Here is a 26,967-nt window from a genome sequence, read left to right on the forward strand (position 1 = left end):
AGGGTTTGTGATTTTGTGATTTTGTGAGGGGTTATTTGATTTTGTTCGAGGTTATGTGATTTTTGTGAGAGGTTTTGTGATTTTGTGAGAGGTTTTGTGATTTTGTGAGAGGGTTATTTGATTTTGTGAGAGGTTATTTGATTTTGTGAGGGGTTTTGTGATTTTGTGAGATGTTTTGTGATTTTGTGAGATGTTTTGTGATTTTGTGAGAGGTTATTTGATTTTGTGAGAGGTTTTGTGATTTTGTGAGATGTTTTGTGATTTTGTGAATGGGTTTGTGATTTTGTGAGAGGTTCTTTGATTTTGTGAGAGGGTTTGTGATTTTGTGAGAGGGTTTGTGATCTTGTTCGATGTTTTGTGATTTTGTGTGAGGTTGAGCGATTTTCTGAGACGATTTTGTGAGAGGTTTTGTGATTTTGTGAGAGGTTATTTGATTTTGTGATTTTGTTAGAGGTTCTTTGATTTTGTGAGAGGTTTTGTGATTTTGTGAGATGTTTTGTGATTTTGTGAGAGGGTTTGTGATTTTGTGAGGGGTTATTTGATTTTGCGAGACATTATGTGATTTTGTGAGAGGTTTTGTGATTTTGTGAGAGGGTTTGTGATTTTGTGAGGGGTTATTTGATTTTGTGAGACATTATGTGATTTTGTGAGAGGGTTTGTGATGTTGTGAGAGGGTTTGTGATTTTGTGAGAGGTTTTGTGATTTTGTGAGAGGTTTTGTGATTTTGTGAGAGGTTTTGTGATTTCGTGCGAGGCTCTTTGATTTTGCGAGAGCTCTTGTGATTTTGCGGGAGGTTTTGTGATTTTGTGAGAGGTTTTGTGATTTTGTGAGAGGTTCTTTGATTTTGTGGGAGGTTTTGTGATTTTGTGAGAGGTGATGTGATTTTGTGATTTTGTGAGAGGTTTTGTGATTTTGTGAGAGGGTTTGTGATTTTGTGGGAGGTTATGTGATTTTGTGAGAGGCTTTGTGATTTTGTGAGAGGCTTTGTGATTTTGTGAGAGGTTATATGATTTTGTGAGAGGCTTTGTGATTTTGTGAGAGGTTTTGTGATTTTGTGAGACGTTTTGTTATTTTCTGAGAGGTTATTTGATTTTGTGAGACGTTTTGTTATTTTGTGAGAGGGTTTGTGATTTTGTGAGAGGTGATGTGATTTTGTGAGAGGTTTTGTGATTTTTGTGAGAGGTTTTGTGATTTTGTGAGAGGTTATTTGAGTTTGTGAGAGGTTATTTCATTTTGTGAGAGATGATTTAATTTTGTGAGAGGTTTTGTGATTTTTGTCAGAGGTTATTTGATTTTGTGAGAGGGTTTGTGATTTTGTGAGAGGTTATTTGTATTTGTGAGACATTATGTGATTTTGTGAGATGTTTTGTGATTTTGTGCGAGGGTTTGCGATTTTGTCAGAGGTTTTGTGTTTTTGTGAGAGGGTTTGTGATTTTGTGAGAGGGTTTGTGATTTTGTGAGAGGGTTTGTGATTTTGTGAGAGGTTTTGTGATTTTGTGAGGGGTTATTTGATTTTGTGAGAGGTTATTTGATTTTGTGAGATGTTTTATGATTTTGTGAGAGCGTTTGTGATTTTGTGAGAGGTTATTTGATTTTGTCAGGTTCTTTGATTTTGTGATTTTGCGAGAGGGTTTGTGATTTGATGAGAGGTTTTGTGATTTTGTGAGAGGTTTTGTGATTTTGTGAGAGGGTTTGTGATTTTGTGAGAGGTTCTTTGATTTTCTGAGATGTTTTGTGATTTTGTGAGAGGGTTTGTAATTTTGTGAGAGGGTTTGTGATTTGGTGAAATATTTTGTGATTTTGTGAGGCTTCGTGATTTTGTGATAGGTCATTTGATTTTGTGATATGTTTTGTGATTTTGATAGGGTTTGTGATTTTGTGAGATGTTTTGTGATTTTGTGAGAGGGTTTGTGATTTTGTGAGAGGGCTTGTGATTTTGTGAGAAGGTTTGTGATTTTGTTGGAGGTTTTGTGATTTTGTGAGAGGTTTTGTGGTTTTGTGAGAGGGTTATTTGATTTTGTGAGATGTTTTGTGATTTTGTGAGAGGGTTTGTGATTATGTGAGATGTTTTGTGATTTTGTGAGAGGGTTTGTGATTTTGTGAGAGGTTTTGTGATTTTGTGAGAGGGTTTGTGATTTTGTGAGAGGTTTTTTGATTTTGTGAGAGGGTTTGGGATTTTGTGAGAGGGTTTGTGATTTTTGTGAGGGGTTATTGGATTTTGTGAGGAGTTTTGTGATTTTTGTGAGGGGTTATTTGATTTTGTGAGAGGTTATTTGATTTTGTGAGGGGTTTTGTGATTTTGTGAGAGGGTTTGTGATTTTGTGAGAGGTTCTTTGATTTTGTGAGAGGTTTTGTGATTTTGTGAGAGGGTTTGTGATTTTGTGAGAGGGTTTGTGATTTTGTGAGAGGGTTTGTGATTTTGTGAAGGGTTTGTGATTTTGTGAGAGGGTTTGTGATTTTGTGAGAGGGTATTTGATCTTGTGAGAGGTGATGTGATTTTGTGATTTTGTGAGAGGTTATTTGATTTTGTGAGAGGTTATTTGATTTTGTGAGAGGTTATGTGATTTTCTGAGAGGTTTTGTGATTTTGTGATTTTGTGAGATGTTTTGTGATTTTGTGAGAGGGTTTGTGATTTTGTGAGAGGGTTTGTGATTTTGTGAGAGGGTTATTTGATTTTGTGAGATGTTTTGTGATTTTGTGAGAGGGTTTGTGATTATGTGAGATGTTTTGTGATTTTGTGAGATGTTTTGTGATTTTGTGAGAGGGTTTGTGATTTTGTGATTTTGTGAGAGGTTCTTTAATTTTGTGAGAGGTTTTGTGATTATGTGAGATGTTTTGTGATTTTGTGAGATTTTTTGTGATTTTGTGAGGTTTCATGATTTTGTGATAGGTTATTTGATTTTGTGAGAGGGTTTGTGATTTTGTGAGGGGTTATTTGATTTTGTGAGATGTTTTGTGATTTTGTGAGAGGGTTTGTGATTTTGCGATTTTGTGAGAGGGTTTGCGATTTTGTGAGAGGTTCTTTGATTTTGTTAGAGGTTTACTGATTTTGTGAGATGTTTTGTGATTTTGTGAGGGGTTATTTGATTTTGTTAGAGGGTTTGTGATTTTGTGAGAGGGTTTGTGATCTTGTTCGATGTTTTGTGATTTTGTGTGAGGTTGAGCGATTTTGTGAGAGGGTTATTTGATTTTGTGAGAGGTTTTGTGATTTTCTGAGACGATTTTGTGAGAGGTTTTGTGATTTTGTGAGAGTTTATTTGATGATGTGAGAGGGTTTGTGATTTTGTGATTTTGTGACACCATTTTGTGAGAGGGTTTGTGATTTTGTGAGAGGGTTTGTGATTTTGTGATTTTGTGACACGATTTTGTGAGAGGGTTTGTGATTTTGTGAGAGGTTTTGTGATTTTGTGAGGGGTTATTTGATTTTGTGAGAGGTTTTGTGATTTTGTGAGAGGTTATTTGATTTTGTGAGAGGTTATTTGATTTTTGTGAGAGGGTTTGTGATTTTATGAGGGGTTATTGATTTTATGAGGGGTTATTTGATTTTGTGAGGGGTTATTTGATTTTGTGAGAGGTTATTTGATTTTGTGAGAGGGTTCGTGATTTTGTGAGACGATTTTGTGAGAGGTTTTGTGATTTTGTGAGAGGTTTGGTGATTTTGTGAGAGGGTTTGGTGCTTTTGTGAGAGATGATTTAATTTTGTGAGAGGTTTTGTGATTTTGTGAGAGATGATTTAATTTTGTGAGAGGTTATTTGATTTTTTGAGAGGTTATTTGATTTTGTGATTTTGTGAGAGGGTTTGTGATTTTGTGAGAGGTTTCGTCATTTTGTGGGAGGTTATTTGATTTTGTGCGAGGTTTTTTGATTTTGTGAGAGGGTTTGTTCCCCTGTGAGAGGTGATGTGATTTTGTGAGAGGTTTTGTGATTTTGTGAGACGTTTTGTTATTTTCTGAGCGGTTATTTGATTTTGTGAGATGTTTTGTTATTTTGTGAGAGGGTTTGTGATTTTGTGAGAGGGTTTGTGATTTTGTGAGAGGTGATGTGATTTTGTGAGACGTTTTGTTATTTTGTGAGAGGGTTTGTGATTTTGTGAGAGGGTTTGTGATTTTGTGAGAGGTTTTGTGATTTTGCGAGAGGGTTTGGGATTTTGTGAGAGGGTTTGTGATTTTTGTGAGGGGTTATTTTATTTTGTGAGACGTTATTTGATTTTGTGAGGGGTTTTGTGATTTTGTGAGAGGGTTTGTGATTTTGTGAGAGGTTATTTGATTTTGTGAGAGGTTTTGTGATTTTGTGAGAGGGTTTGTGATTTTGTGAGAGGGTTTGTGATTTTGTGATTTTGTGAGAGGTTATTTGATTTTGTTGGTGGATATGTTATTTTCTGAGAGGTTTTGTGATTTTGTGATTTTGTGAGATGTTTTGTGATTTTGTGAGAGGGTTTGTGATTTTGTGAGAGGGTTTGTGATTTTGTGAGAGGGTTTGTGATTATGTGAGAGGTTTTGTGGTTTTGTGAGAGGGTTATTTGATTTTGTGAGATGTTTTGTGATTTTGTGAGAGGATTTGTGATTATGTGAGATGTTTTGTGATTTTGTGTGATGTTTTGTGATTTTGAGAGAGGGTTTGTGATTTTGTGAGAGGTTCTTTAATTTGGTGATTTTGTGAGAGGTTTTGTGATTTGGTGAGAGGGTGTGATTTTGAGAGATTTTTTGTGATTTTGTGAGCTTTCATGATTTTGTGATAGGTTATTTGATTTTGTGAGAGGGTTTGTGATTTTGTGAGGGGTTATTTGATTTTGTGAGATGTTTTGTGATTTTGTGAGAGGGTTTGTGATTTTGTGAGAGGTTCTTTGATTTTGTTAAAGGTTTTGTGATTTTGTGAGATGTTTTGTGATTTTGTGAGGGGTTATTTGATTTTGTTAGAGGTTTTGTGATTTTGTGAGAGGTTTTGTGATTTTGTTAGAGGGTTTGTGATTTTGTGAGATTATTTGTGATCTTGTTCGATGTTTTGTGATTTTGTGTGAGGTTGAGCGATTTTGTGAGAGGGTTATTTGATTTTGTGAGAGGTTTTGTGATTTTCTGAGACGATTTTGTGAGAGGTTTTGTGATTTTGTGAGAGATGATTTAATTTTGTGAGAGGTTATTTGATTTTTTGAGAGGTTATTTGATTTTGTGATTTTGTGAGAGGGTTTGTGATTTTGTGATAGATTTCGTCATTTTGTGGTAGGTTATTTGATTTTGTGAGATGTTATGTGATTTTGTGAGAGGGTTTGTGATTTTGTGAGAGGTGATGTGATTTTGTGAGAGGTTTTGTGATTTTGTGAGACGTTTTGTTATTTTCTGAGCGGTTATTTGATTTTGTGAGATGTTTTGTTATTTTGTGAGAGGGTTTGTGATTTTGTGAGAGGTGATGTGATTTTGTGAGAGGTGATGTGATTTTGTGAGACGTTTTGTTATTTTGTGAGAGGGTTTGTGATTTTGTGAGAGGGTTTGTGATTTTGTGAGAGGTTTTGTGATTTTGCGAGAGGGTTTGGGATTTTGTGAGAGGGTTTGTGATTTTTGTGAGGGGTTATTTTATTTTGTGAGAGGTTATTTGATTTTGTGAGGGGTTTTGTGATTTTGTGAGAGGGTTTGTGATTTTGTGAGAGGTTATTTGATTTTGTGAGAGGTTTTGTGATTTTGTGAGAGGGTTTGTGATTTTGTGAGAGGGTTTGTGATTTTGTGATTTTGTGAGAGGTTATTTGATTTTGTTGGAGGATATGTTATTTTCTGAGAGGTTTTGTGATTTTGTGATTTTGTGAGATGTTTTGTGATTTTGTGAGAGGGTTTGTGATTTTGTGAGAGGGTTTGTGATTTTGTGAGAGGGTTTGTGATTATGTGAGAGGTTTTGTGGTTTTGTGAGAGGGTTATTTGATTTTGTGAGATGTTTTGTGATTTTGTGAGAGGATTTGTGATTATGTGAGATGTTTTGTGATTTTGTGAGATGTTTTGTGATTTTGAGAGAGGGTTTGTGATTTTGTGAGAGGTTCTTTAATTTGGTGATTTTGTGAGAGGTTTTGTGATTTGGTGAGAGGGTGTGATTTTGTGAGATTTTTTGTGATTTTGTGAGCTTTCATGATTTTGTGATAGGTTATTTGATTTTGTGAGAGGGTTTGTGATTTTGTGAGGGGTTATTTGATTTTGTGAGATGTTTTGTGATTTTGTGAGAGGGTTTGTGATTTTGTGAGAGGTTCTTTGATTTTGTTAAAGGTTTTGTGATTTTGTGAGATGTTTTGTGATTTTGTGAGGGGTTATTTGATTTTGTTAGAGGGTTTGTGATTTTGTGTGGGGTTTTTTGGTTTTGTTAGTGGGTTTGTGATTTTGTTAGATTATTTGTGATCTTGTTCGATGTTTTGTGATTTTGTGTGAGGTTGAGCGATTTTGTGAGATGGTTATTTGATTTTGTGAGAGGTTTTGTGATTTTCTGAGACGATTTTGTGAGAGGTTTTGTGATTTTGTGAGAGTTTATTTGATGATGTGAGAGGGTTTGTGATTTTGTGATTTTGTGACACGATTTTGTGAGATGTTTTGTGATTTTGAGAGAGGGTTTGTGATTTTGTGAGAGGTTCTTTAATTTGGTGATTTTGTGAGAGGTTTTGTGATTTGGTGAGAGGGTGTGATTTTGTGAGATTTTTTGTGATTTTGTGAGCTTTCATGATTTTGTGAGAGGGTTTGTGATTTTGTGAGGGGTTATTTGATTTTGTGAGATGTTTTGTGATTTTGTGAGAGGGTTTGTGATTTTGTGATTTTGTGAGAGGGTTTGTGATTTTGTGAGAGGTTCTTTGATTTTGTTAGAGGTTTTGTGATTTTGTGAGATGTTTTGTGATTTTGTGAGGGGTTATTTGATTTTGTTAGAGGGTTTGTGATTTTTTTTTTTTTTTTTTTTTTTTGTATACCTTGGTCGAGGCTCGTATGAGAGCTAACACACAACTCACAGCAAGGAGGCATGAGACAAGAGGGGTGGGAGTGGAAGGGACAAAACATTGGGGAACAGACACAGGTGAACTGTGGAAGGGAGAGGGATGGGGATGGGACGGGGAACATGGCGAGGAGAAGATGGACATTACAGGGACTTTCAGGAAGGAAAGCAGGAGAATTGAAGGAAGTGGGCTTGGGTGGATTATCGGGGGTAGAAAAGATCGAGGATTTGGATGGGGGAAGATAAGAGGTGGTGGTGAACAGCTGTTTTGAAAGCCTGGAGGGAAGAATGGGAAAGAATAGAGTGAGGAAGTTTATTCCAAAGGCGGGAAAAAGAGGAATGAAAGAGTGAAGATGAGCAGTGATTCGTGATTTTGGTAGTTTTACCAGAAGGGGGTTGTTGGCGGACCTTGAGCGCCCTGTGGAAATGTGGTTGGGACAAATCGCAGAGAGAGCAGGGGGGGCAAGGCTGGAGAGGAGTCGGTAGAAGACAGAAAGACCACCGACCAACCTGCGGTGATTGAGTGAGAGGCCCAAAGACTCAGCTTCATTGCGGGAGATGCCAATGATCTTAAAAGCCCTGGTTTCGACAGCGTGAAGTCGAGAAAGGTGGGAGGCAGGAGCACCAGCCCAGAGGGGAGAGCAGTACTCCATCACGCTACGGACAAAAGCTTTGTAAGTAGTCAGGAGCTCAAGAGGGCCGAGGAAGGACTTTGCACGACGGAGGATTCCCAGTCGGCGACTGGCTTTTGAGGCAAGGTTGGAAATGTGACTTTCCCAGGAAAGGTCATGGCAGATAGTGAGACCCAGAAGCTTGAAAGAAAAGACTTCTTCCAGAGGATTGTTGAGAAAGTGGATGGGGGGGTTTTGTAAACGGTCCTTTCGGAGAGACATAGTGAGAGTGTGAGATTTGTGTGGATTGAAAGACATGTTCCACGTGTTGGACCAGTTTGTGATTTTATCCAGATCTGCAGTGAGCGAAGAAGCTGCTGCTTGCCGGTCTGAGGGATGACAGATGGTACGGCAGAGGGTGGAGTCATCGGCAAAGAGAAATAGAGGATTTTCCAGAGAGTCCGAGAGATCATTGATGAAAACCAGAAAAAGAACAGGGCCCAGAACGCTACCTTGAGGAACTCCAGCCTGCACAGGAAGAGGGGATGAAAGAACTCCATTTAGGGCCACACGTTGACTGCGACAGGAGAGGAAGTCTGCGAGCCATGAGTGGAGATGGCCTTGAATACCATGGGAAGAGAGTTTGGTGAGTAGGGCAGGGTGCCAGACTGTGTCAAAAGCACGTGATATGTCCAGGGATACGGCTCGGATTTCCTGTCTGGCATTGAGGACCTCCATCCATTGATGGGAGAGCAGTAGCAGCATATCCAGGGTAGAGTGACCTGGTCTGAAACCAAATTGATGATTGGAAATCAAGCCATTGGAGAAGAGGAAGGATTTCATGTCTGAAGCAATGATGGATTCCATAACCTTGCTGATGATAGGGAGAAGGCTGATTGGTCTGTAGTTACAGGGATCTGTTTTTGCACCTTTTTTATGCAGGGCAGTGATGTTAGCACATTTTGTGAGAGGTTTTGTGATTTTGTTAGAGGGTTTGTGATTTTGTGAGATTATTTGTGATCTTGTTCGATGTTTTGTGATTTTGTGTGAGGTTGAGCGATTTTGTGAGAGGGTTATTTGATTTTGTGAGAGGTTTTGTGATTTTCTGAGACGATTTTGTGAGAGGTTTTGTGATTTTGTGAGAGTTTATTTGATGATGTGAGAGGGTTTGTGATTTTGTGATTTTGTGACACGATTTTGTGAGAGGGTTTGTGATTTTGTGAGAGGTTTTGTGATTTTGTGAGGGGTTATTTGATTTTGTGAGAGGTTATTTGATTTTGTGAGAGGTTTTGTGATTTTGTGAGGGGTTATTTGATTTTGTGAGAGGGTTTGTGATTTTGTGAGAGGTTATTTGATTTTGTGAGAGGGTTTGTGATTTTGTGATTTTGTGACACGATTTTGTGAGAGGGTTTGTGATTTTGTGAGTGTTTTTGATTTTATGAGGGGTTATTTGATTTTGTGAGAGGTTATTTGATTTTGTGAGGGGTTATTTGATTTTGTGAGAGGGTTTGTGATTTTGTGAGATGATTTTGTGAGAGGTTTTGTGATTTTGTGAGAGGTTTGGTGATTTTGTGAGAGGGTTTGGTGATTTTGTGAGAGGTTTTGTGATTTTGTGAGAGGTTTTGTGATTTTTTGAGAGTTTATTTGATTTTTTGAGAGGTTATTTGCTTTTGTGATTTTGTGAGAGGTTTCGTCATTTTGTGGGAGGTTTTGTGATTTTGTGAGACGTTTTGTTATTTTCTGAGAGGTTATTTGATTTTGTGAGAGGGTTTGTGATTTTGTGAGAGGTGATGTGATTTTGTGAGAGGTTATTTGATTTTGTGAGATGTTTTGTTATTTTGTTAGAGGGTTTGTGATTTTGTGAGAAGGTTTGTGATTTTGTGAGAAGGTTTGTGATCTTGTTCGATATTTTGTGATTTTGTGTGAGGTTGAGCGATTTTGTGAGAGGGTTATTTGATTTTGTGAGAGATTTTGTGATTTTCTGAGACGATTTTGTGAGAGGTTTTGTGATTTTGTGAGAGTTTATTTGATGATGTGAGAGGGTTTGTGATTTTGTGATTTTGTGACACGATTTTGTGAGAGGGTTTGTGATTTTGTGAGAGGGTTTGTGATTTTGTGACACGATTTTGTGAGAGGGTTTGTGATTTTGTGAGAGGTTTTGTGATTTTGTGAGGGGTTATTTGATTTTGTGAGAGGTTTTGTGATGTTGTGAGAGGTTATTTGATTTTGTGAGAGGTTTTGTGATTTTGTGAGGGGTTATTTGATTTTGTGATTTTGTGAGATGGTTTGTGATTTTGTGAGAGGTTATTTGATTTTGTGAGAGGGTTTGTGATTTTGTGAGAGGTTATTTGATTTTGTGAGAGGGTTTGTGATTTTGTGATTTTGTGACACGATTTTGTGATTTTGTGACACGATTTTGTGAGAGGGTTTGTGATTTTATGAGGGGTTATTTGATTTTGTGAGGGGTTATTTGATTTTGTGAGAGGTTTTGTGATTTTGTGAGGGGTTATTTGATTTTGTGATTTTGTGAGAGGCTTTGTGATTTTGTGAGATGGTTTGTGATTTTGTGAGAGGTTATTTGATTTTGTGAGAGGGTTTGTGATTTTGGGGTTTTGTGACACGATTTTGTGAGAGGGTTTGTGATTTTGTGAGAGTGTTTTTGATTTTGTGAGAGTGTTTTTGATTTTGTGAGAGGTTATTTGATTTTATGAGGGGTTATTTGATTTTGTGAGAGGGTTTGTGATTTTGTGAGACGATTTTGTGAGAGGTGTTGTGATTTTGTTAAAGTGTTTGTGATTTTGTGAGAGGGTTTGTGATCTTGTTCGATGTTTTGTGATTTTGTGTGAGGTTGAGCGATTTTCTGAGACGATTTTGTGAGAGGTTTTGTGATTTTGTGAGAGTTTATTTGATTTTGTGAGAGGGGTTGTGATTTTGTGAGATGGGTTGGGATTTTGTGAGACGATTTTGTGAGAGGTTTTGTGATTTTGTGAGAGGTTTGGTGATTTTGTGAGAGGGTTTGGTGATTTTGTGAGAGATGATTTAATTTTGTGAGAGGTTTTGTGATTTTGTGAGAGATGATTTAATTTTGTGAGAGGTTATTTGATTTTTTGAGAGGTTATTTGATTTTGTGATTTTGTGAGAGGGTTTGTGATTTTGTGGGAGGTTATTTGATTTTGTGAGAGGTTATGTGATTTTGTGAGAGGTTTTGTGATTTTGTGAGACGTTTTGTTATTTTCTGAGAGGTTATTTGATTTTGTGAGAGGGTTTGTGATTTTGTGAGAGGTGATGTGATTTTGTGATTTTGTGAGAGGTTTTGTGATTTTGTGAGAGGTTTTGTGATTTTGTGAGACGTTTTGTTATTTTCTGAGAGGTTATTTGATTTTGTGAGATGTTTTGTTATTTTGTGAGAGGGTTTGTGATTTTGTGAGAGGTGATGTGATTTTGTGAGACATTTTGTTATTTTGTGAGAGGGTTTGTGATTTTGTTAGGGGTGATGTGATTTTTGTGAGAGGTTATGTGATTTTGTGAGAGGTGATGTGATTTTGTGAGAGGTTTTGTGATTTTGTGAGAGGTTTTGTGATTTTGTGAGAGGTTATTTGAGTTTGTGAGAGGTTATTTCATTTTGTGAGAGATGATTTAATTTTGTGAGAGGTTCTGTGATTTTGGTGAGAGGTTATTTGATTTTGTGAGAGATGATTTAATTTTTTGAGAGGTTTTGTGATTTTTGTGAGATGTTTTGTTATTTTCTGAGAGGTTATTTGATTTTGTGAGATGTTTTGTTATTTTGTGAGAGGGTTTGTGATTTTGTGAGACATTTTGTTATTTTGTGAGAGGGTTTGTGATTTTGTGAGGGGTGATGTGATTTTTGTGAGAGGTTATGTGATTTTGTGAGAGGTGATGTGATTTTGTGAGAGGTTTTGTGATTTTGTGAGAGGTTTTGTGATTTTGTGAGAGGTTATTTGAGTTTGTGAGAGGTTATTTCATTTTGTGAGAGATGATTTAATTTTGTGAGAGGTTCTGTGATTTTTGTGAGAGGTTATTTGATTTTGTGAGAGATGATTTAATTTTTTGAGAGGTTTTGTGATTTTTGTGAGAGGTTATTTGATTTTGTGAGAGGTTATGTGATTTTGTGAGAGGGTTTGTGATTTTGTGAGAGGTTTTGTGAGTTTGTGATTTTGTGGGAGGTTATTTGATATTGTGAGAGGTTATGTGATTTTCTGAGAGGTTTTGTGATTTTGTGACAGGTTATTTGATTTTGTGACAGGGTTTGTGATTTTGTGAGAGGTTTTGTGATTTTATGAGAGGGTTTGTGATTTTGTGAGGGGTTATTTGATTTTGTGAGAGGTTATTTGATTTTGTGAGGGGTTATTTGATTTTGTGAGAGGTTATTTGATTTTGTGAGAGGTTATTTGATTTTGTGAGAGGTTTTGTGATTTTGCGAGAGGTTTTGTGATTTGGTGAGATTTTTTGTGATTTTGTCAGGTTTCGTGATTTTGTGATAGGTTATTTGATTTTGTGAGATGTTTTGTGATTTTGTGAGAGGGTTTGTGATTTTGTGAGAGGGTTTGTGATTTTGTGATTTTGTGATTTAGTAAGAGGGTTTGTGATTTTGTGAGATGTTTTGTGATTTTGTGAGAGGGTTTGTGATTTTGTGAGAGGGTTTGTGATTTTGTGATTTTGTAAGAGGGTTTGTGATTTTGTGAGATGTTTTGTGATTTTGTGAGAGGGTTTGTGATTTTGTGAGAGGGTTTGTGATTTTGTGAGAGGGTTTGTGATTTTGTTAGAGGTTTTGTGATTTTGTGAGAGGTTTTCTGGTTTTGTGAGAGGGTTATTTGATTTTGTGAGATGTTTTGTGATTTTGTGAGAGGGTTTGTGATTATGTGAGATGTTTTGTGATTTTGTGAGATGGTTTGTGATTTTGAGAGAGGGTTTGTGATTTTGTGAGAGGTTCTTTGATTTTGTGAGAGGTTTGGTGATTTTGTGAGAGGTTTTGTGATTTGATGAGAGGGTGTGATTTTGTTAGAGGGTTTGTGATTTTGTTAGAGGGTTTGTGATTTTGTGAGAGGGTTTGTGATCTTGTTCGATGTTTTGTGATTTTGTGTGAGGTTGAGCGATTTTCTGAGACGATTTTGTGAGAGGTTTTGTGATTTTGTGAGAGTTTATTTGATTTTGTGAGATGTTTTGTGATTTTGTGATTTTGTGAGAGGTTCTTTGATTTTGTGAGGGGTTATTTGATTTTGAGAGAGGGTTTGTGATTTTGTGAGAGGTTCTTTGATTTTGTGAGAGGTTTGGTGATTTTGTGAGAGGTTTTGTGATTTGGTGAGAGGGTGTGATTTTGTTAGAGGGTTTGTGATTTTGTGAGAGGGTTTGTGATCTTGTTCGATGTTTTGCGATATTGTGTGAGGCTGAGCGATTTTCTGAGACGATTTTGTGAGAGGTTTTGTGATTTTGTGAGAGTTTATTTGATTTTGTGAGATGTTTTGTGATTTTGTGATTTTGTGAGAGGTTCTTTGATTTTGTGAGGGGTTCTTTGATTTTGTTAGAGGTTTTGTGTTTTTGTGAGAGTTTCTTTGACTTTGTGAGAGGGTCTGTCATTTTGTGATTTTGTGAGAGGGTCTGTCATTTTGTGAGAGGTTCTTTGATTTTGTGAGAGGTTATTTGATTTTGTTAGAGGGTTTGTGATTTTGTGAGAGGTGTTGTGATTTTGTTAAAGGGTTTGTGATTTTGTGAGAGGGTTTGTGATCTTGTTCGATGTTTTGTGATTTTGTGTGAGGTTGAGCGATTTTCTGAGACGATTTTGTGAGAGGTTTTGTGATTTTGTGAGAGTTTATTTGATGATGTGAGAGGGTTTGTGATTTTGTGATTTTGTGACACGATTTTGTGAGAGGGTTTGTGATTTTGTGATTTTGTGAGGGGTTATTTGATTTTGTGAGAGGGTTTGTGATTTTGTGATTTTGTGAGGGGTTATTTGATTTTGTGAGAGGTTTTGTGATTTTGTGAGGGCTTATTTGATTTTGTGAGAGATTATTTGATTTTGTGAGAGGTTTTGTGATTTTGTGAGGGGTTATTTGATTTTGTGAGGGGTTATTTGATTTTGTGAGATGGTTTGTGATTTTGTGAGACGATTTTGTGAGAGGTTTGGTGATTTTGTGAGAGGGTTTGGTGATTTTGTGAGAGATGATTTAATTTTGTGAGAGGTTTTGTGATTTTGTGAGAGATGATTTAATTTTGTGAGAGGTTATTTGATTTTTTGAGAGGTTATTTGATTTTGTGATTTTGTGAGAGGGTTTGTGATTTTGTGGGAGGTTATTTGATTTTGTGAGAGGTTATGTGATTTTGTGAGAGGTGATGTGATTTTGTGATTTTGTGAGAGGTTTTGTGATTTTGTGAGCCGTCTTGCTATTTTCTGAGAGGTTATTTGATTTTGTGAGATGTTTTGTTATTTTGTGAGAGGGTTTGTGATTTTGTGAGAGGTTATTTGATTTTGTGAGATGTTTTGTTATTTTGTGAGAGGGTTTGTGATTTTGTGAGGGGTGATGTGATTTTTGTGAGGTTATGTGATTTTGTGAGAGGTGATGTGATTTTGTGAGAGGTTTTGTGATTTTGTGAGAGGTTTTGTGATTTTGTGAGAGGTTTTGTGATTTTGTGAGAGGTTATTTGAGTTTGTGAGAGGTTATTTCATTTTGTGAGAGATGATTTAATTTTGTGAGAGGTTCTGTGATTTTTGTGAGAGGTTATTTGATTTTGTGAGAGATGATTTAATTTTTTGAGAGGTTTTGTGATTTTTGTGAGATGTTTTGTTATTTTCTGAGAGGTTATTTGATTTTGTGAGATGTTTTGTTATTTTGTGAGAGGGTTTGTGATTTTGTGAGACATTTTGTTATTTTGTGAGAGGGTTTGTGATTTTGTGAGGGGTGATGTGATTTTTCTGAGAGGTTATGTGATTTTGTGAGAGGTGATGTGATTTTGTGAGAGGTTTTGTGATTTTGTGAGAGGTTTTGTGATTTTGTGAGAGGTTATTTGAGTTTGTGAGAGGTTATTTCATTTTGTGAGAGATGATTTAATTTTGTGAGAGGTTCTGTGATTTTTGTGAGAGGTTATTTGATTTTGTGAGAGATGATTTAATTTTTTGAGAGGTTTTGTGATTTTTGTGAGAGGTTATTTGATTTTGTGAGAGGCTTTGTGATTTTGTGAGAGGTTTTGTGATTTTGTGAGACGTTTTGTTATTTTCTGAGAGGTTATTTGATTTTGTGAGACGTTTTGTTATTTTGTGAGAGGGTTTGTGATTTTGTGAGAGGTGATGTGATTTTGTGAGAGGTTTTGTGATTTTTGTGAGAGGTTTTGTGATTTTGTGAGAGGTTATTTGATATTGTGAGAGGTTATGTGATTTTCTGAGAGGTTTTGTGTTTTTTGTCAGAGGTTTTTTGTTTTTGTGAGTGGGTTTGTGATTTTGTAAGAGGTTATTTGTATTTGTGAGACATTATGTGATTTTGTGAGATGTTTTGTGTTTTTGTGCGGGGGTGTGCGATTTTGTGAGGGGTTTTGTGATTTTGTGAGAGGGTTTGTGATTTTGTGAGAGGTTTTGTGATTTTATGAGAGGGATTGTGATTTTGTGAGGGGTTATTTGATTTTGTGAGAGGTTATTTGATTTTGTGAGGGGTTATTTGATTTTGTGAGAGGTTATTTGATTTTGTGAGAGGTTATTTGATTTTGTGAGAGGTTTTGTGATTTTGCGAGAGGTTTTGTGATTTGGTGAGATTTTTTGTGATTTTGTCAGGTTTCGTGATTTTGTGATAGGTTATTTGATTTTGTGAGAAGTTTTGTGATTTTGTGAGAAGGTTTGTGATTTTGTGAGAGGGTTTGTGATTTTGTGATTTTGTGATTTTGTAAGAGGGTTTGTTATTTTGTGAGATGTTTTGTGATTTTGTGAGAGGGTTTGTGATTTTGTGAGAGGGTTTGTGATTTTGTGATTTTGTAAGAGGGTTTGTGATTTTGTGAGAGGGTTTGTGATTTTGTGAGAGGGTTTGTGATTTTGTGAGAGGGTTTGTGATTTTGTGATTTTGTGAGAGGGTTTGTGATTTTGTTAGAGGTTTTGTGATTTTGTGAGAGGTTTTCTGGTTTTGTGAGAGGGTTATTTGATTTTGTGAGATGTTTTGTGATTTTGTGAGAGGGTTTGTGATTATGTGACATGTTTTGTGATTTTGTGAGATGTTTTGTGATTTTGAGAGAGGGTTTGTGATTTTGAGAGAGGGTTTGTGATTTTGTGAGAGGTTCTTTGATTTTGAGAGAGGGTTTGTGATTTTGTGAGAGGGTTTGTGATTTTGTGAGAGGGTTTGTGATTTTGTGAGAGGGTTTGTGATTTTGTGAGAGGGTTTGTGATTTTGTTAGAGGTTTTGTGATTCTGTGAGAGGTTTTCTGGCATTGTGAGAGGGTTATTTGATTTTGTGAGATGTTTTGTGATTTTGTGAGAGGGTTTGTGATTATGTGAGAGGTTCTTTGATTTTGAGAGAGGGTTTGTGATTTTGTGAGAGGTTCTTTGATTTTGTGAGAGGTTTGGTGATTTTGTGAGAGGTTTTGTGATTTGGTGAGAGGTTATTTGATTTTGTGATTTTGTTAGAGGTTCATTGATTTTGTGAGAGGTTTTGTGATTTTGTGATTTTGTGAGAGGTTCTTTGATTTTGTGAGGGGTTATTTGATTTTGTTAGAGGGTTTGTGATTTTGTGAGAGGTTCTTTGATTTTGTGAGGGGTTATTTGATTTTGTTAGAGGTTTTGTGATTTTGTGAGAGTTTATTTGATTTTGTGAGAGGGTTTGTGATTTTGTGATTTTGTGAGAGGGTTTGTGATTTTGTGAGAGGTTCTTTGATTTTGTGAGAGGTTATTTGATTTTGTTAGAGGGTTTGTGATTTTGTGAGAGGTGTTGTGATTTTGTTAAAGGGTTTGTGATTTTGTGAGAGGGTTTGTGATCTTGTTCGATGTTTTGTGATTTTGTGTGAGGTTGAGCGATTTTCTGAGATGATTTTGTGAGAGGTTTTGTGATTTTGTGAGAGTTTATTTGATGATGTGAGAGGGATTGTGATTTTGTGATTTTGTGACACGATTTTGTGAGAGGGTTGTGATTTTGTGAGAGGGTTTGTGATTTTGTGATTTTGTGATTTTGTGAGAGGGTTTGTGATTTTGTGATTTTGTGAGGGGTTATTTGATTTTGTGAGAGGTTTTGTGATTTTGTGAGGGCTTATTTGATTTTGTGAGAGGTTATTTGATTTTGTGAGAGGTTTTGTGATTTTGTGAGGGGTTATTTGATTTTGTGAGATGGTTTGTGATTTTGTGAGACGATTTTGTGAGAGGTTTTGTGATTTTGTGAGAGGTTTGGTGATTTTGTGAGAGGGTTTGGTGATTTTGTGAGAGATGATTTAATTTTGTGAGAGGTTTTGTGATTTTGTGAGAGATGATTTAATTTTGTGAGAGGTTATTTGATTTTTTGAGAGGTTATTTGATTTTGTGATTTTGTGAGAGGGTTTGTGATTTTGTGGGAGGTTATTTGATTTTGTGAGAGGTTATGTGATTTTGTGAGAGGTGATGTGATTTTGTGAGACGTTTTGTTATTTTGTGAGAGGGTTTGTGATTTTGTGAGGGGTGATGTGATTTTTGTGAGAGGTTTTGTGATTTTGTGAGAGGTTTTGTGATTTTGTGAGAGGTTTTTTGAGTTTGTGAGAGGTTATTTCATTTTGTGAGAGATGATTTAATTTTGTGAGAGGTTATTTGATTTTGTGAGAGGTTATTTGATTTTGTGAGAGGGTTTGTAATTTTGTGAGAGGTTATGTGATTTTGTGATTTTCTGAGAGGGTTTGTGATTTTGTGAGAGGTTTTGTGAGTTTGTGATTTTGTGAGAGGTTATTTGATATTGTGAGAGGTTATGTGATTTTCCTAGTTGTTTTGTGATTTTGTGAGAGGGTTTGTGATTTTGTGAGAGGTTTTTTGATTTTGTGAGAGGTGATGTGAGAGGTTTTGTGATTTTGTGAGAGGTTATGTGATTTTGTGAGAGGTTTTGTGATTTTGTGAGAGGTTTTGTGATTTTGTGAGAGGTTATGTGATTTTGTGAGAGGTTATGTGATTTTGTGAGAGGTTTTGTGATTTTGTGAGACGTTTTGTTATTTTCTGAGAGGTTATTTGATTTTGTGAGAGGTTATGTGATTTTGTGAGAGGGTTTGTGATTATGTGAGATGTTTTGTGATTTTGTGAGATGTTTTGTGATTTTGAGAGAGGGTTTGTGATTTTGTGAGAGGTTCTTTAATTTTGTGAGAGGTTTGGTGATTTTGTGAGAGGTTTTGTGATTTGGTGAGAGGGTGTGATTTTGTTAGAGGGTTTGTGATTTTGTGAGAGGGTTTGTGATCTTGTTCGATGTTTTGTGATTTTGTGTGAGGTTGAGCGATTTTCTGAGACGATTTTGTGAGAGGTTTTGTGATTTTGTGAGAGTTTATTTGATTTTGTGAGATGTTTTGTGATTTTGTGATTTTGTGAGAGGTTCTTTGATTTTGTGAGGGGTTATTTGATTTTGTTAGAGGGTTTGTGATTTTGTGAGAGGTTCTTTGATTTTGTGAGGGGTTATTTGATTTTGTTAGAGGTTTTGTGATTTTGTGAGAGTTTATTTGATTTTGTGAGAGGGTTTGTGATTTTGTGAGAGGGTTTGTGATTTTGTGAGAGGTTCTTTGATTTTGTGAGGGGTTATTTGATTTTGTTAGAGGGTTTGTGATTTTGTGAGAGGTGTTGTGATTTTGTTAGAGGGTTTGTGATTTTGTGAGAGGGTTTGTGATCTTGTTCGATGTTTTGTGATTTTGTGTGAGGTTGAGCGATTTTCTGAGACGATTTTGTGAGAGGTTTTGTGATTTTGTGAGAGTTTATTTGATGATGTGAGAGGGTTTGTGATTTTGTGATTTCGTGACACGATTTTGTGAGAGGGTTTGTGATTTTGTGATTTTGTGAGGGGTTATTTGATTTTGTGAGAGGTTTTGTGATTTTCTGAGGGGTTATTTGATTTTGTGAGGGGTTATTTGATTTTGTGAGATGGTTTGTGATTTTGTGAGACGATTTTGTGAGAGCTTTTGTGATTTTGTGAGAGGTTTGGTGATTTTGTGAGAGGGTTTGGTGATTTTGTGAGAGATGATTTAATTTTGTGAGAGGTTTTGTGATTTTGTGAGAGATGATTTAATTTTGTGAGAGGTTATTTGATTTTTTGAGAGGTTATTTGATTTTGTTATTTTGTGAGAGGTGATGTGATTTTGTTAGACGTTTTGTTATTTTGTGAGAGTGTTTGTGATTTTGTGAGGGGTGATGTGATTTTTGTGAGAGGTTTTGTGATTTTGTGAGAGGTTTTTTGAGTTTGTGAGAGGTTATTTCATTTTGTGAGATGATTTAATTTTGTGAGAGGTTATTTGATTTTGTGAGAGGTTATTTGATTTTGTGAGAGGTTATGTGATTTTGTGAGAGGTTTCATCATTTTGTGGGAGGTTATTTGATTTTGTGAGAGGGTTTGTGATTTTGTGAGAGGTTTTGTGGTTTTGTGAGATGTTTTGTGATTTTGTGAGAGGGTTTGTGATTATGTGAGATGTTTTGTGATTTTGTGAGATGTTTTGTGATTTTGAGAGAGGGTTTGTGATTTTGTGAGAGGTTCTTTAATTTTGTGAGAGGTTTGGTGATTTTGTGAGAGGTTTTGTGATTTGGTGAGAGGGTGTGATTTTGTGAGATTTTTTTGTGATTTTGTGAGGTTTCATGATTTTGTGATAGGTTATTTGATTTTGTGAGAGGGTTTGTGATTTTGTGAGGGGTTATTTGATTTTGTGATAGGTTATTTGATTTTGTGAGAGGGTTTGTGATTTTGTGATAGGGTTTGTGATTTTGTGAGAGGTTCTTTGATTTTGTGAGGGGTTATTTGATTTTGTTAGAGGGTTTGTGATTTTGTGAGAGGGTTTGTGATCTTGTTCGATGTTTTGTGATTTTGTGTGAGGTTGAGCTATTTTCTGAGACGATTTTGTGAGAGGTTTTATGATTTTGTGAGAGTTTATTTGATGATGTGAGAGGGTTTGTGATTTTGTGATTTTGTGACACGATTTTGTGATTTTGTGAGAGGGTTTGTGATTTTGTGATTTTGTGACACGATTTTGTGAGAGGGTTTGTGATTTTGTGATTTTGTGAGGGGTTATTTGATTTTGTGAGGGGTTATTTGATTTTGTGAGAGGTTATTTGATTTTGTGGGAGGTTTTGTGATTTTGTGAGATGGTTTGTGATTTTGTGAGACGATTTTGTGAGAGGTTTTGTGATTTTGTGAGAGGTTTGGTGATTTTGTGAGAGGGTTTGGTGATTTTGTGAGAGATGATTTAATTTTGTGAGAGGTTTTGTGATTTTGTGAGATGATTTAATTTTGTGAGAGGTTATTTGATTTTTGGAGAGGTTATTTGATTTTGTGATTTTGTGAGAGGGTTTGTGATTTTGTGAGAGGTTTCGTCATTTTGTGGGAGGTTATTTGATTTTGTGAGAGGTTATGTGATTTTGTGATTTTGTGAGAGGTTTTGTGATTTTGTGAGAGGTTATGTGATTTTGTGAGACGTTTTCTTATTTTCTGAGAGGTTATTTGATTTTGTGAGATGTTTTGTTATTTTGTGAGAGGGTTTGTGATTTTGTGAGAGGTTATTTGATTTTGTGAGATGTTTTGTTATTTTGTGAGAGGTTATTTGATTTTGTGAGAGGTTATGTGATTTTGTGAGAGGTTTCATCATTTTGTGGGAGGTTATTTGATTTTGTGAGAGGGTTTGTGATTTTGTGAGAGGTTTTATGAGTTTGTGATTTTGTGAGAGGTTATTTGATATTGTGAGAGGTTATGTGATTTTCTGAGAGGTTTTGTGATTTTGTGAGAGGTTATTTGATTTTGTGAGAGGGTTTGTGATTTTGTGAGAGGTTTTTTGATTTGGTGAGAGGTGATGTGATTTTGTGATTTTGTGAGAGGTTTTGTGATTTTGTGAGAGGTTATGTGATTTTGTGAGAGGTTTTGTGATTTTGTGAGACGTTTTGTTATTTTCTGAGAGGTTATTTGATTTTGTGAGATGTTTTGTTATTTTGTGAGAGGGTTTGTGATTTTGTGAGAGGTGATGTGATTTTGTGGGACGTTTTGTTATTTTGTGAGAGGGTTTGTGATTTTGTGAGGGGTGATGTGATTTTTGTGAGAGGGTTTGTGATTTTGTGAGAGGGTTTGTGATTTTGTGAGAGGTTATGTGATTTTGTGATTTTCTAAGAGGGTTTGTGATTTGTGAGAGGTTTTATGAGTTTGTGATTTTGTGAGAGGTTATATGATATTGTGAGAGGTTTTGTTATTTTGTGAGAGGTTATTTGATTTTGTGAGAGGTTATTTGATTTTGTGAGAGGGTTTGTGATTTTGTGAGAGGGTTTGTGATTTTGTGAGAGGTGATGTGATTTTGTGATTTTGTGAGACTTTTTGTGAGAGGTTTTGTGATATTGTGAGACGTATTGTTATTTTCTGTGAGATTACGTGATTTTGTAAAATGGATGTTTTGTTATTTTCTGAGAGGTTATTTGATTTTGTGAGATGTTTTGTTATTTTGTGAGAGGGTTTGTGATTTTGTGAGAGGTGATGTGATTTTGTGAGACGTTTTGTTATTTTGTGAGAGGCTTTGTGATTTTGTGAGGGGTGATGTGATTTTGTGAGAGGTGATGTGATTTTGTGAGAGGTTTTGTGATTTTGTGAGAGGTTTTGTGATTTTGTGAGAGGTTTTGTGATTTTGTGAGAGGTTTTGTGATTTTGTGAGAGGTTTTGTGATTTTGTGAGAGGTTATTTGATTTTGTGAGAGATTATTTGAGTTTGTGAGAGGTTATTTCATTTTGTGAGAGATGATTTAATTTTGTGAGAGGTTCTGTGATTTTTGTGAGAGGTTATTTGATTTTGTGAGAGATGATTTAATTTTTTGAGAGGTTTTGTGATTTTTGTGAGAGGTTATTTGATTTTGTGAGAGGTTATGTGATTTTGTGAGAGGTGTTGTGAGTTTGTGATTTTGTGAGAGGTTATGTGATTTTGTGAGAGGTTATTTGATTTTGTGAGAGGGTTTGTGATTTTGTGAGAGGTTTTTTGATTTTGTGAGATGTTTTGTGATTTTGTGTGAGGGTTTGTGATTTTGTGTGAGGGTTTGTGATTTTGTGAGGGTTTGTGATTTTGTGAGATGTTTTGTGATTTTGTGAGAAGTTTTGTGAGGGTTTGTGATTTTGTGAGATGTTTTGTGATTTTGTGAGAAGTTTTGTGATTTTGTGATTTTGTGGGAGGTTGTTTGATTTTGTGAGAGGTTATTTGGTTTTGTGATTTTGTGAGAGGTTCTTTGATTTTGTGAGAGATTTTGTGAGAGGGTTTGTGATTTTGTGAGAGGTTTTGTGATTTTGTGAGAGGTTTTGTGATTTTGTGAGAGGGTTTGTGATTTTGTGAGAGGGTTTGTGATTTTGTGAGAGGGTTTGTGATTTTGTGAGAGGGTTTGTGATTTTGTGAGAAGGTTTGTGATTTTGTGAGGGGTTATTTGATTTTGTCAGAGGTTTTGTGATTTTGTGAGATGTTTTGTTATTTTGAGAGAGGGTTTGTGATTTTGTGAGAGGTTCTTTAATTTTGTGAGAGGTTTGGTGATTTTGCGACAGGTTTTGTGATTTTGTGAGATGGATTGTGATTTTGTGAGATGGATTGTGATTTTGTGAGCGGTTATTTGATTTTGTGAGAGGTTACTTGATTTTGTGAGAGGTTTTGTAATTTTGTGAGAGGTTTTGTGATTTACTGAGAAGTTTTGTGATTTTGTGAGAGGGTTTGTGATTTTGTGAGAGGGTTTGTGATTATGTGAGAGGTTTTGTGATTTTGTGAGAGGTTATTTGATTTTGTGATATGTTTTGTGATTTTGTGAGAGGGTTTGTGATTTTGTGAGAGGTTTTGTGATTTTGTGAGATGGATTGTGATTTTGTGAGATGTTATGTGATTTTGTGAGATGTTATGTGATTTTGTGATATTGTGAGAGGTTATATGATTTTGTGAGAGGTTTGGTGATTTTGTGAGTTTTTGTGATTATGGGTGTTTTTTTTTTGTCTTTTTCATTTCTGTACTCACTCATGTTTATCCAGTTACACTCGTGGACATTTTTGTACCAACCTTCAGAGTTATCTTTGCAGTCTGATTCGCTACTGTGATGCACATTTATTTATTATTGCCTTCAAACAATTGTATTTTGGGAGTTATCGTTGTATGTCCCTTTTTTCCCACATTTTCTCCTGCAAACTGTTCTTTCAAAATTGTGTTTTTCTTTTATTTTCATCACTCTCTCATCTGTCTATTCGCTGTTCAAACAGCCTCATATCCTCAAATGTCCTCTCTCTTGTCAGAGTAAAAATTAGCACCTCCGGAGAGGCGGCGGCCTTCGCTCGTTCCACCGTTTGGCAAATGTGCACAAATAGGACAAGTCATCCAAGTGGGGTGCTGTGGTGTGGAAGAGGATGGTGGGGGGAGGGGGTCTGGTTCTTTGAGGTGGAATGTTTTGCCAAGGTTGGCGTCTGAGTTTGAGCACTTTTCTTAAAATGTTATGACCCCAATTTTTAAACTCGCATGATATGACTATCTTTTCTCTGCGTTTGTCATTTTCCTTTGCCGACACAAGCACAAGGTTTAGCATAATATCCTCATGTGGAACAATGTGTTCATTGCACTGTCCAGTTCTAGACCTCAAAATCTCCAATGTGAATTTAGAATCCTTTACTGCCATTTCATGATCAATGAGAGACCACACCTCACTGAGTTAGAGACCAATGCTTGGATTTTACTTAGTATGGAATTATTTTTGTTTTATTTGTCATTGGTTCCTAAAGCAGTGATCAAGTTATACATTTTCATTTTAGGTGGTCACCACTTGTAGATTCTGTGGAGCCACTACACAGCATTTATAGACCAGAAAAGGTAATGTAGCATATGCTTGATCCATACCAGGTCTTTGGAATTTGTCCCGAATACTGACTCCAAGGCAAATTCTTTGAAACCACATTGTGGGATCTTTGACATTCTTTTCTGGAGCACGGTGTGCTCATAATGCAGCACTCGATGCTGCCACTGAAACAAATTTGACACTGAAGTGAATGATCTTGGAATCGAAATTGAGGATGAGGAATCTCTGCAGAGGCAAGATGATTATTGCCGAGTTTGTGCTGCTGTCACAAGGCATGAATTTCTCCTTTTCAAGTTTGACTGTATTGTCGATGTGGGAGGATGTGATCTGCATGTTCAACTGTCCTGACTATTTTGTTAAGTTCAGTTGGTGGTTTGTTGAAGGTAACCAATGGATCATTTCAAGGTTTTCAGTTGAGAACAGTGTGAGTTGGTTTGTTCAAACACGTAACTATTACTCAACTGCAGTAATTCAAATACGTCGTGGTGTGTCGGGTTTGTTACGGAAACGTACACTTTGAATGTCATGCCAACTTTGTGAGTGCGGATCCATCCATGAACCAAATTCATGGTTTCTCACGATTTATGTAAAATGTTGAGGAAAAGATAAATGACTTTTAAACATAATTTCTGAGGATTTTTTTTTGTGATCCATCTCCGCACATTGACTCACCTGCTTGAAAAAAATATCTTCACAAAGCTCGTTCCAAACATCTTCTGAACAAATTTCCCATTTTCCTAGTTAACCTCTGCCATTGAAGATCGGAGGTTACTGTTTTTACCCCTTTCTGTTTGTTTGTTTGTGAACAGTATTACGGAAAAACTCCTCGACGGGTTTCGACGAAACTTGGTGGGGGGATTAGGTATGGTCCAAGGATCATGCCATTAGATTTTGGACTTGGTCCAAAATCCAATATGGCCGCTATGGCGGCCATTTTGAAAAAATATTAGAATTTTTTTTTTTGCATTTCTACATGTTTTAAGTGATTATCAACCCCCCCCCAAAAAAAAATTGTTAGAGAAAAAAAAATTTTGCAACTTTTTTTTCAACAAAATTTGGATTTTTTTTTTTTTTTGCATTTCTACATGTTGTAAGTGATTTCCAACAAAAAAACATGCCAAAATTATAATTGCGGCTGATTTTGGAACTTCAGGTGGATATACCCACGTAAAATCGATTTCTGTCTCAAGGAATCTAGTTATGACGAATTAATTGAGTATGTAAAAGTTAAAAGTAAAAGGGAAAGTTGCAAACTATAACTCTGTGAGCACTGTTGACATCAAATTGAATGAATAGGATATCAGGTTCACTTGAGTGACCTTGCAGTATTGGCGGCAGAGGTTTTGCACTCTACCGAGTGCTCCCCCTCTAGTTCATTTTGTTTTTCGGTAGAAAATCGTATTGGGCGAGTTGGAAGTCCTTTTGGTGATCGAGTACTAAATGTAACTTTATCGGTGAATGTATCTGTTTTACACGTAATCGACAAAGTCCGATTAAAATGTAACCACAGCGGTCTTCCTGAAAGAGAATAATGATTGAGTACCATTGATTTAGTCATTCTAAATTTCTCGAGTTCAAAAGGGAAGTTTGTTTGGTCAGAGTTTGGTTTGGTTTATTCGTGCCTCTGTCTTGGTCAAATTACCAATGAAACAAAATCTGATGCAAACTCTCTTCCTGGTGATTCACAGGCAGGGCATTGCTTATGACAGGATAGAGTATCCTTTGAGTGGAGTGTAAGCCAGCTGTCCTGTCTGCTCAATTATGGTATGACTTGATGAAGATGAGGCCATTGTTGTGCCATTGTCCCAATTTAATTTCTCTTATTAGTGAATGATACTAACAACATCAGATGAGACTTGAGTTGATCTTTAAGAAAGTTAAGGTCATGTGGAAGTGCTTTTGAAACACATTGCTTGTCGTGTTAACTGTTGTTATCTGCACATCGTTGTATAATAACGAGATGAACCTGGGTTTGTTATGGTTTTCAGCTTTAAATGGCATGTTTGTGGGGAAGTTAATGGTGAGAAAGACGTGAAAGCAAGGAAGAACTGCACAACTGAGGGGACTAACCTAGGGCCCACACCTGGAGATGCTTCTGGCCCCAAACATTCTCAAAAGCATGAATAACATTTGCTTTGCTCTTCATTGTAAAATTTTCCAGTTGCACGTCCATCCATCCATCCATCCATCCATCCATTGGGACCATACTCTGTGCAGAGCGTTGGTGCTACCTAAGCAGTCTCCTGAGCTATTGGGCACAATCCTGGACGGGTCGCCATTCCGACACAGGATACCAGCAAGCTGGCACTCATTTTGCTGACCTCAGAAGGATGACAGGCAGAGTCAACCCCACGTGGTATTAATTCAACAGCAGAGTGGGATTTGAACTCAGAATCCTAGGATCCCAACCCACCACCCGAACCATTAAGGCAACACCAGGCATCGTTCCACATGATGTCTGTGCATTTGGGGTAGAAACAGAAAGGACGAAGGTGGAGGTGCAAACGAGGGGGCAATATGTCATACATGATGGGCTAAGGAGGAGAGAAGAGATTGGGACCATACTCTGTGCAGAGTGTTGGTGCTGCCTCAGCAGTCTCTTTGGCTATTGGGTACAATCCTGGACGGGTCGCCACTCCGACACAGTATACCAGCAAGCTGGCACTCATTTTGCCGACCTCGGAAGGATGACAGGCCGAGTTAACCCCACCCGGTATTAATTCAACAGCTGAGTGGGATTCAACCTCAGGACCCTAGGATCCAAAGCCCACCACCCTAACCATTAAGCCAACACCAGGCGTAGTTGCACGTGATGTCTGCATTTCGGGTAGAAACAGAGAAAAGGACTAAGGTGGAAGTGAAAACGAGGGGGCAAGATGTCGCACATGATGGGCTAAGGCACGGAGAGAATGCGGCTGAGTTTCTATACTTGTAATCGTAGGAAGCTGATGGTGAGGCTTGGTTGTTGTCGCTTGGCTTTATCGATCTATCCGATCCCTCTGCAGTGCCATCGATGGGGCAGTGCGGCAGGGAGCGCTGGGAGAGTGAAGCGGAATTGGGGGGGGGGAGGGTAAACCGATTGGTTTTGCTTGACTTTGGGGATGGGTTGCCAATGGGTTTCCGCTCGCCCAGACAGAGGGGTTTTGCTTGACTATTTGTCATGGTTCACCTATCGTTGATGTTGCAAACATTCTGAAAATTCTATAAGGAAAGCTCTCAGTTTTAGTCCAGCCTTTGCTACCAACTACCAGATCCAGGGCAGGGGCGTGTGGTTTGTGTAGGATGCAGGCTCCCGGAGAGGCCGCTGTAATTACGAGGCATAGCGTTCCGGAGACCAAAGGCACGCACAGCGCTCCCCGCGTGTTGCTGCGTCACCGCGGTGATGTCGTCCTGCCAGCCGACCCTGGCACCGGCAGCGAGGCGAGCCCTTTGATATCTC

The 26,967-nt window shown here is 36.9% G+C and overlaps 1 protein-coding gene across 5 annotated transcripts in view; it reads left to right on the top strand.

Annotated features, from left to right (window-relative positions):
* The window catches only part of LOC147012508 (uncharacterized), a 250,295-nt gene that overhangs the window by 76,795 nt on the left and 146,533 nt on the right, over positions 1 to 26,967 (top strand). The window lies entirely within an intron of this gene.

The sequence above is a fragment of the Eptatretus burgeri genome, chromosome 15 (assembly GCF_056783735.1).
Source record: "Eptatretus burgeri isolate ZD-2024b chromosome 15, Ebu_testis_v1, whole genome shotgun sequence".
NCBI classification, from domain to species: domain Eukaryota; kingdom Metazoa; phylum Chordata; class Myxini; order Myxiniformes; family Myxinidae; genus Eptatretus; species Eptatretus burgeri.